This window comes from Lissotriton vulgaris, chromosome 4_1, assembly GCF_964263255.1.
Source record: "Lissotriton vulgaris chromosome 4_1, aLisVul1.2, whole genome shotgun sequence".
Classification (NCBI taxonomy): domain Eukaryota; kingdom Metazoa; phylum Chordata; class Amphibia; order Caudata; family Salamandridae; genus Lissotriton; species Lissotriton vulgaris.
In genome coordinates, this window is record NC_141691.1 from 1,188,425,443 (window position 1) to 1,188,437,101 (window position 11,659).

Genomic DNA, 11,659 nt, shown 5'->3' on the forward strand with positions numbered 1-11,659 from the left:
TAGCGAGCTAATGCTCTTAGCCATGTTATCCACCTCCCATTGGATAACATGGCTAAGAACTGCTCAGGGCAGGTGTTAGCTTTTGGAGATATTCGCGCTTAGCGCGAATATTTCCTAAAGTTGTTAATAGGAGTTAGAGATGTTAGCGACTGTTTCCAGTCGCTAGCATCTTTGCACGCCCACTTTGCATGTCATTAGTGATAAATATCACTGACATGCAAAGCGGGGCACAAGATGGTCGCTATCTCCTACTAGCTGTCGCTAACTGGTGTTAGCGACAGCTAGGTAATAGGGAGATCATTTTATCTCCGCGTTCTTGGCTTTTAAAGCCAAAAAAGCGGAGATAAACCCCCTTGATAATATGCCCCTACATTTCATAGCCTGATGCTCTGTTTTTAGTGCGTGGAGGCTCTGTCCACATGCATGACACACTTCTGTGATTTGTATGCATGTATGCAATATTATTAGCTACTTTAAAATTAAGTAATCTTCAGTGACTGACGTGTTTTTTTACCTAGGGTACTGCCTTAAAGATTGCGTTTATACCAGCTTGCTTTTTTATACGGGGGAATTTATGACATTTCTTGTTTCTGCCTGGCTGCTTAATTGAAGACTTATATAGACCACGGTCTATAATATTTGGAAAAATCATATCTATAGTGGGATTTAAATGTCGATTGTATAACCCAGTTATGATTTGTAGCATAGAGAGTGCAACACATTGCTAGGTAATGTGCTGCACGTTGTCAGAGATTGCTCTCTAGAACATCTCTAAATAGATTTTTTAGGACCTCCATCGTCATTTCATTATGAGCCAATGGCCCAAAATGTCAGATCTTGAAACAAGTTCCCGAGGCCCTCCATATCAAATAAATGTATTCATTTCAGAACCTTGAGCTCTTTGACATTTGTAGGACTCCTAAAATGCGGATATATTTGTGCTTTAATTACGTTACTGCTGTTGTTTCTCTTTCGTTTCATAAAGAAAAATAGGAAAACATTAGTACACCCTTCAGCAATTGCTAGTGTGGACAATTTTCTTAGAATATAATGCCAGATATTGGAATACAACTTAAAGGAAAAATAATAGAATATAACATAAATCCTGCTAGTGGTAGCAAATATCCCTTACTGTCTTCGCATTTCTACCCTATCTAAGCCTTCAAGTTTATTTTCAATGTACTAAAGTGGTAAGCCCAAACTTTCTGCGCTGGCATGACTTGATTTTGTACACTTCCTTCAGGGCTTCAATTTTTTTTGTTGTTGTTGGTATTTTTCGCATCCTATCCCTTGTCCACGTGCTTGAAGTCACTACTGGCCTGGCCGTGCCTCGGTAACTTCCTTCACTATGGCATGTTGTGACTCATGCAATGCTGACCACTTCTACTGTATCCTTTCATCTCCAACCACGTCAAAGTCACACAGTGCACACTTCTTGTTTAGGACTACACTCATATCTGTGACATCATACTCAAACTCTGTAAGCATTCAGGCATTCCAATCACTCACTGTGTCATCACCATTACTGTCTCTCCCGTGCCTGCTATTGAGTGTTTTATTCATGGGGGGATTCTAACCATAGATCTGTGTCAAGATTGATTGTATATGCATCTTCCTTTGAGCGACCCTGAGATTCTATGAACACAGGGTCATATTATCAAGGGGGTTTATCTCCGCTTTTTTGGCTTTAAAAGCCAAGAAAGCGGAGATAAAATTATCTCCCTATTACCTAGCTGTCGCTAACACCAGTTAGCAACAGCTAGTAGAAGATAGCGACCATCTTGGGCCCTACTTTGCATGTCAGTGATATTTATCACTACTGACATGCAAAGTGGGTGTGCCAAGATGTTAGCGACTGGAAACAGTCGCTAACATCGCTATCTCCTATTACCAACTTTTGGAGATATTCGCGCTAAGCGCGAATATCTCCAAAAGCTAACACCTGCCCTGAGCAGTTCTTAGCCATGTTATCCAATGGAAGGTGGATAACATGGCTAAGAGCATTAGCTCGGTAATGCATGAATATCGCTGACTTTTCAGCGATATTCTTGCATTGCGGACGATTTTTATCGCATTTGCGATAAACCTTGGTAATACCAAGGTTTATCTGCGATAAAAATCGCCGCAGCTCGGCGATAATTTTTTCACGCTAATCAAGCAATAGCGATAATTATCACTATTGCTTGGTAATATGCCCCACAGCTCCTTTCTGAGACACAAGCGAGTGTATTCTTCCCTGAGAGATTAAACAGCATTTTTAAGGAGACAATGGGGCATATTATCAAGAAAGGGCCTTACATTATCGCCACTTTTATCGGCAGGAAACTGCAGATAAAGTGGCGATAATGGGCTTGATAATATGCTCTATGAATTCCAATCGAAGCCCATGTTAGATGTGAACACATCTAACATGAGCTTCGATTGGAATTCATAGAGCATATTATCAAGCCCATTATCGCACCTTTATCGGCAGTTTCCTGCCGATAAAAGCGGCGATAATGTAGGGCCCTATCTTGATAATATGCCCCAGTATTCCTTATTTTTCCACACACCTACATCATGACAACATTCACAGTTATGCATCTGAAAAAGCAGCATTCAAAACTTGAAAGCATTAGCGATAATATATCAATTCTTCTCCAGAACAACGTCTTAATGGGAAAGGGGCAGCAAACATGAGTCCATAGCATCGTCCTTTTTGTTTATGAGGTCTGCTCAGTTCTAATTCCAAGACAATCAAAGGATGTTACTGATCATTTCATGATTCTAAAGCATCGAAAGCCCCTTTTCCTTGTTTAAATCTATGGCATCACAATATCTTTGGTATCAGAATAATAAGTAGAACGTTAAGAATATGGATTATACTACACAGATGTACCCTAAATGTAAATTGAGTCGGTTCCAAATTACTGTCATCTTGCTTTATGGTTAGACAGTAGACACATTTCTAATGGAGGCAAAAAAATAGAATTGAGGAAAAAAACATTACCGCCTTGTCTTCTTCTCTCCATAGCTAACTTTTGCATATCTGACATCATTGAAGCCTTTTCCCTATATAAGTACCCTTTCCATATCCAAGAGTTCTGATAGTCTTTTCTAGGTGGTCTTATACTATTTGCCCCTAGATAGAGCATCAAAGACCACCAGAACCGGAGTTGACGCCACTGGGCACGTTTGGCACCTTTTTTTGAGATCAGTTCTTTGTAGAAAATATTTTCCGGGAGCTTCTTTATGTCAGTAGGGTAAGTCCCAAACAGGTACTGTGTGATGAAACGATGAAGTTGGACTGACGCCCGATGAGGTGCCTTTGTAGCCTGTATTTTCTTCCCAAAATCCCCAATGTGGAAAACTGAAAGGTTGAGTCACACCAGTCCACAGTTCTGCATAGTCTTCCCAGCCTGGATACCCACCAATGACTACATCACACATAGAGATTAGTATTACCCATTTTTATTCATCTGCATGTCACTACAAACTCAACATTATAAATCAGCCGTCATTGCATTGCCCTCTAACACTTACGTCACTGCTGTCTGGAGTCCATCAGGAGCCAAACAGGTTCTGTCATAACTAACACGCAGGACACTACATTTCCCATGTTAAAGGAAAATGTATGTGTGTACATATTTTAAGGTGGCTCAAAATGGAGATGACAGCATTGTGCCCTGCCGTGACTGCCAGAGGAGGAGTGTAACACGCGGGCACAAATGGGAAACCACTGGGTGTATGAGAAAGCAGATCACTGTATCTGCATTCACAGCGTGGGATATGAAAACCTCAGATGGATCACAGCAGGAGAGGCGGAGTCAAAAGCTGTGAGAGGCGGGGCTAAGAGTTTCCTGCTCCAATGAGGGAAGATTCACCTACATTCTTAAACGAGCCCCCAGGCAGAACAGTATCCAAGTGAGCGGGCACTGAGGAAAGCCGCAATGCTGAAACTCATCTGCCCTCGTTTCACCATCACATGAGGACTTTTAACTGGGAAACCTTACAAAAAATCCTTTCGAGGTACTGAGCATGTGTAGGACCCAATTCTGTGGAAGTGGGATTGGACTGGATTTGTATTGGTAGCAAGCACCGTTTTGCCGACACTATATATATATACATATATATATATATATATATATATATATATATATATATATATATATATATATATATATATATATATATATATATATATATATATATATATATATATATATATATACTCACTGAAAAAACCATAGGTTTCACACCAGTTATAGTTAACTGGAAATTTTACTGACATAAAACCATTGAAATTCCCACGTTATAGTTAGTTGGACTCACTATAACTTGCGCGTGTAATGCACTGCTGATGACATCACACATTACATCACTCATGACATGGTCAGTGACATCACTCATGACATCACTGATGACACCATCCAGTGAATGTGTGCCTTTCTGAAAAATAAACATGTTTTATATATGTATATGTAAAGGTCCATGGAAGAATAAATGTTTAAATAATTGTCTTAATGGATGTTTTAAAAAAAAAAAAATGATTGGTTAACTGGCTTATCAAGTGTATCATATTGAATACATATATTAGCGAGTATTGTTTCAATATTTAAATGTTTGTATCAGTGTTTCACTTTGTGTATAAGTGGGTGCATGGGTTGGTGAGTAGCTACATGTGTGTTTCTATGGGTTATTAGATGTTTTTTTTAGTATCAGTATAAACGTCTGTATGATTTGGTGGGGGTGTTACTTAGCACACAGATGCATCAATGACTTACTCACTGTTTGTATGAGTTTTGAAGACAGCATATGTGCCGGACTGTATGGGTGAATGAGTGTGTATATGTATATGTTAGTAAGTGAATGACTGTCCTACTAGTGTCTTTATCAGTAACTTCATATGTTTTAATCTAGTATATGTGAGTATTGGTGTATATAAGTGAGTATATGTGAGAGTCAGAGATTGAAAGAGTTCTTGTTTAAATAAGTATGTGTTTCTATAAGTGATTGTTTAAGAGAGTAAGTATCTGTAAGTTTCCTTAGAAGTAAGGTGGTAGTGTGTGTATAGCTGTATATGTCAAAAAATGGATGTTCAATATTTTATTTTCATGTGTGAATATGTGTGTGAGCAACTTATGGAAGACTGTCGGTGTGTTAACGGATGTATAGGTGTCTCACTACATATGATGAGTGATTATATGTATGACTGACTATATAGAACTGTTGGTGAATGAGTGCAGGTGTATATACATGGTGGAATTACTGAATTGGTTGTTGTAACTGGTATAGGTATCTCCACTTTTTTGAAAATGTTAATTTCTATTTATTAATATGTGTTTCAAGGGTTACTTTACAGTGAAAGGAGGTCAGTCTCTCTGTCACAAGCATGGTGTCATCAGTGATGTCATGAGTGATGTCACTGACCATGTCATGAGTGATGTAATATGTGATGTCATCAGCAGTGCATTACACGCGCAAGTTATAGTGAGTCCAACTAACTATAACGTGGCAATTTCAATGGTTTTATGTCAGTAAAATTTCCAGTTAACTATAACTGGTGTGAAACCTATGGTTTTTTCAGTGAATTTAATAGGTTTTTTAAAAGCTAATTCCTAACTATAACTGGTGTGAAACCTATGGTTTTTTCAGTGAATTTCAAAGGTTTTTTTAATGCTAATTCCTAACTAAAAGTCTCACTTTATAAGTAAGACTGTTAGCGTTCTAGTTGTTCTTTAGAACACTCTGGTACATACTATCATTGGGCTATAGTTGCGCTACATCTGACTGATATTTGGGCTACATTTGTATTTTTTTGTCTCTGGTGGCCATCTTTGGGCTACATTGGGCTACATTGGGCTACATTTGGGCTACATTTGGGCTCTAACATATATAAAGCCCAAAGTAGGCCAATATATATTTTTTTTAAGTTAATTTTCTTAAAAACAACTGGAGCATATATCTTGAGACATAGCAAACGCACATCGGGCTACCAGTCCTTACAATTTTTCCAATGTATTATTTTTATATTTTGTTTAAAAAAAAATTTTTTTGTCTTGGAGCTCTTCCAGTGCGCGCCCCGGTAAGCGCCCCGGAAAGCGTAGTATTTTGAAGCTCCCCGGTGCGCGAACTGGGAAGCGTCCAGTTAGCACCAATGTCGCGATCGAAAACAACATCGTGACGCGTCGAGTAAGCGTGACGTATCGTGTAGCCGCGTGATGCGTCTTATGACGCGCTGCCTAAATGCACCTGGAAGCGCTCCGCGGTGTGGCCCGGAGCGCGTAACGTAAGCGCGCCGGAGCACGTAACGTAAGCGCATCGGGTCATGTGACTTGAAAATAACACTTTTAATTGGTTCTCATCATTTTTTTTCTCCAAATAATGAAAGCCCCCTCCTTTTTTCCTCATTCTTACTTTCTTCATTGAGAGAGCAAGAGCTATTTTGGAGGAAACAATGGCTTCACTTGTTGCTGCAGCTGGTGCACCCCCACCACCACCTCCACCACCAAGAAAAGAAGGTCCACCACCACAGTTTCTTGGAGGACAAGAAGAAGAGGAGGAAGAAGAGGAGGAGGATCAACAACGAAGGCGCTTCCTCCCAGAAGAACCCAGACAAAGGCACGTTAAAGTGCAACTCATTTGGCAATTTTTTTCTTTTCCAGATGACCAAAAAAAGGTGAACACCCCCAAAATCACCTGTCTTATTTGTGACAAAGTTCTCTCCAGGGGCAATCCCTCAAAGAAATATTCTTTTGGTAAGTATACCATGATCCGCCACATGGAGAGGTGGCATCCCAATAATTTAGCCCAGGCTGAAGTCCAGGAACTTCTGACAAACCCACCCCCTGTGGCCAGCACTTCCTCTTCAGTACCCTCACTTTCTGGTCCTGAAGAACGCCAAATGGTGCCAAATATTCAACCAAAATTTGGTAAGGTCAAATTTCTTTGCATTTTCTGTGGCAAAACATTGTGCTATGGTGCTATGGTGAACTTAGCGTCACCTTAATAAATAATGCTATAGACAACCACAAATGCAGCAAGGAAAGAAAACAGTAATTTTTTTCTTTTTTTTTGCTCCTGTTGAGCCATTTCCAATTCCCTGTTTTTTGTTTGTTCCCTTAAAAAAAAAACCAAAAATATAAAATTGTTCAAAAACACCAAAAAATAAAAAAATGTTCAGAAAAATAATAAAAAAATATAAAACAACAAAAAGAACTACCTCCCATTTATAAAATATTGCCAAAATTTATTAAACTCTGGCATTCTTTTTTCTCTGTTGTGCGCGTACCGGGCGCTCCCCCCGTGCAAATCCCCCCCCCCCCCCAATTTATTTTTTTTGCCCCGCGAGGCTCACCCTGCCCCCTTATGGTCATTTCCCTCTTTGTTTTGGCCACCTCTTGTGTCTTGATCCTACCGAGACACAAGATGGTGGCCGCTCCGGACTGTTTCGAATGTTTACAGACACCCAAGAACCAATCAGCTTTCTGCACACAAGTCGCGTGGCGCGCCCGGAGCGCTCCCCGGAGCGCGTACCGGGGCGCCGTCATAGATGTATATATTTTTTTGAACCTAAATTACTCAAAATCAACTGAAGCACAGATCTTGAGACATAGCAAAGGCACATCGGGCTACCAGTCCCTACAATTTTGCCAAGTTTGGTGGAAATCCATTCAGCCGTTCGGGCTAAAAGTGAGGTCGACTGCCCTATGGAAATTAACACGGGGAAAGCACGTTTTGGGACCCCCCTTTTATCTCAGCCCCCGCTTCACAAATCCCCCCCAAACTTTCATTGAAGGACCAGGGCGCTGCGAGGCCATTTTGAGGAAATTTTCAGGCAGATTCGTCAACCGGCGCCAAAGTTATTCCAAATAGAATTTTGAGATTTAACATTGAAAAAAATCCTAACTATAACTACCTACTGGCGACCGCCAGTAGGTAATATATATGGAAGAAAGAGTTGCCCCTGGGTGGGAATGCACTTACAGGTAGGAATTAATGCCAACGCAAGGGCGCAAGGGCGCAAGCCGCAAACAAAGTCCTTTTCCTGCCAGACGCGTTTCGGGCCAACGCCCTCTTAGTGGCAGACCATGTGACATGACAGTAAGCTGCAAGCACCAGTAAATACCCACAGTAATTATAAACAGGTGTAACACCTGAAGCAAAGCTTTCTGGGACTGGTGGTTTAGTAGAACCCAAGTGGGTCGCCGCCGCCATTCAAATGCAAAACGTATTAAAAGGATTGCCAATGTCCCCGCAAGAACCCCGCATGTAAAAGGCACCTCCCCTACCACAGTAAGCTGCCCAAATGAGGTAGCTGTGGACCCGCAGTTTGTCCGCGGTAGTGCAAACCCGTGACCGGGCTGGCCGCTAACAAATGGAAGAAAAAGTTGCCCCAATGTGGGAATGCACTTACAAGTAGGAATTAATGCCAACGCAAGGGCACAAGCCGCGAACAAAGTCCTTTTCCTGCCAGACGCGTTTCGAGCCAACGTCCTCTTCAGTGGCAGACCATGTGACATTATGGCATGTGACAGTTGGCATTAATTCCTACCTGTAAGTGCATCCCCTCCCAGGGGCAACTCTTTCTTCCATATATATATATATATATATATATATATATATATATATATATATATATATATATATATATATATATATATATATATATATATATATATATATATATATATATGTCCATAGGGCGTTTTGCCTCACTTTTAGCTCGAACGGCTGAATGGATTTCCACGAAACTTGGCAAAATTGTAGGGACTGTTAGCCCGATGTGCCTTTGCTGGGTCTCAATATATGTGCTCCAGTGGATTTTGAGAAATTAACATTTTAAAAAACAGATATATCTGTGACAGCGTCCTGGATAGCGCTCCAGATCGCGTACTTTTCGCGTAACGGAGCTTTGGGAAGCGAAGCTGATTGGCTCTCCGGTGTCTGTCAACATTCTAAACAGTCCGGAGCGGCCGCCATCTTGTCTCTCGGTAGGATCGAGAGACAAGAGGAGGAGAAAAACGAAGGGGGAATTTAATGAAAGGGGGCAAGGTAGACCCCTCTTGACCCCCTAGGAATGATGTTGGGGTTATTAAAGGGTCCCGTGGGGAAAATTAAAAAAATTTGATTTTTCACGGTAGAAGCGCTTCCCGGTTCGCGAACCGGGCCGCAAACTGGTAGCGAAACGGGAATTCGCCATTTTGTGTTTCAGTTTAATTAAATTACAGGGTATAAGGGGGTACGGGAGACGTATCCTGACCCCTTATGTTTTCTGAGGGTGGCTAAGGAGGCTCATATATGTTGATACATGTCTTCCAGTGGCTCTGCGTGAGCGTTTTTTTTTTTGCTGCGTGACGTCTGTTAACGTTCGATTCGATGGAAATCAGGAACTGTTGACCGCCATTTTGTCACTGCGAGTAAATATTTTGTTAAAAATAATTGTTATAAATTAATCCTTATTGATAAACATTGTCTGCACGATCTTGCCTTTTTTGCAATGCCACACTTTTGTTGAGCACGGCAGCCATTTTAGATGCCTTGACCAGACCCACTCTCTGCACGCCGCCGATCCTCAGCATGGCTCCCCACCCTCGCAAGCATCTCCCCCACGCACTGGTCACCCCCGCTCTCTCTCATGCATGGGCCAGAAACCTCCTCCCATCTGCGCTGTTCTTCTCTGAGAATCACACCCTGTGCCTGCCCGACACCTCCCTTTCACCCTATTCACTACTGCACCCTCTGACACTCCTCTTCCTCTGTGTCCGATTGTCCAGGCCGGTCCCAGGCTATCACCTAGCCTTGCAGATGTAGTTTATGGCCCCAGCTGTAAAGAATCACCCCTCTTCAAAGGAGTTACAGTAGATCAAGGCCCCCACCCGATGAGATCCGTCACACCACACGCGTTCCTACTATCTGATAACCATCCTGTATTGTGCTTGGGGAGGGGATTCTCACTGTGAGGGTGTGTGGGTCCGAGCCTGAAGCGGAAGATTCCAGGGATGCCTCTTTGTACATCAAAGTTTTTACAATTATGTGTCACATTAAAAATATATAGCACTCCAACAAAGTAGTAGGATTATAAAACTTTAATAACTTATAAATATATACAACGCAACAAAAACAGTAAATACATTTAAACATTTTTTTGAAATAAGAAGCAACAATGGTCAGTAGCTGTGTTTTGTGCGAATAGTCCCAAGGCAGTACAACGTGCTGAGTTCTGGACGGCACCCAGGTGATGTTACCTGGGTGCCGCACTGGTTTTTGGTATCCTACAATGCAGCTCCGAATAACAGCGTGGGGCGTCCCGGGGGGTGCAGGGGGAGGCCTCGTCAGTAGCGGTCTGTTGTGCGAATAGTCCCAAGGCAGTAGAACGCGCTGAGATGTGGATGGCACCCAGGTGATGTCCAGTAAGTTGCCGCACTGGTTTTGGTATCCTACAATGCTGCTCTGAAAAACGGCGTGGGGTGCCCCGGGGGGGGGGGAGGCGGCGTGAACGGGCCTCCCCAGGTGGAGGCTCGTCTGCTGTAGTGGGGCGCCCCTTTACCGTTTCAGTTGCCATTCCGCCCGCTTTTGGTACACTGTGCCAAAATCCGCCATTCAGCTGAGTTGCGCTCACTCTTGCGGTTCAGCGATAGGCGGCTGCTACAGGACTCTCAAAATGGCGGCAGGCTCTTTCCTTTTTGGGCCTGGTCCACTAAAATGGCCCTGGGACACCTTGGAACTCGGACGCTTGTCTGCTAGGTCTTGGACCCCATTCTCGAAAGCGTCCCCTGAGCCTTGAGGATTCTACAAAAGTCTTGGGGGCCCCCGACTCCTGCAGGCTTCCGGTGGGGAGCGGCTGCCATGATTGCTCGCGGAATGACCACGACGGAGCCACGAGATGGTGGTGCTTTCATGCTGACGCCAGCTTCAGTCTGAAACATCCAGAAACAAGGTGGGGCTTTCATCGTTTGGGAAAAAAAAATGTTTTAATCCAATGAAAAGTGTTATTTTTAGGTCATATGATCAAGCCTTCCATCATTAGGAAACCAAAAGTAAAATGAACCAATGAAAAGTTTTATAAACAAGTCACATGACCTGTTATACGGCATAGGGCTATAAAAAGCGTAGAAAATCCGTTGGCACGTGAGGCGGCGTCAGTAGCGGACCGATGTGCGAATAGGCCGAAGGCAGCAGACCGCGCCAAGATCCGGATGGCACCGAGGTGGTGTCCAGCAAGTTGCCGCACTGGTGTGGCCATCCTACAATGCTGCGCCGAAAGTCGGCGTGGGGCGCCCCGTTGGCCTGTGAGGTCGCGTCAGTCAGTGGGGGCTGTTTGAGGATCTGACTGCATTGGAAAGCAATGTGATGCTGTGCGTCGCCCCCAAGATGGAGGCTCCTCGGCTGCAGTGGGGCGCCCCTTGGTGTTTCACTCGCTATCCAGCTGAGTTGCGTCCGCACTTGCGGCTACAGTAGGCTGAAGGCAGCACAACGCGCCAAGATCTGGATGGCACCGAGGTGGTGTCCAGCACGTTGCCGCACTGGTGTGGCCATCCTACAATGCTGCGCCGAAAGTCGGCGTGGAGTGCCCCGTTGGCCTGTGAGGGGGTGTCAGTAGCGGACCGATGTGTGAATAGGCCGGAACCAGCACAAGGCGCCAAGATCCGGATGGCACCGAGGTGGTGTCATAGTTGAG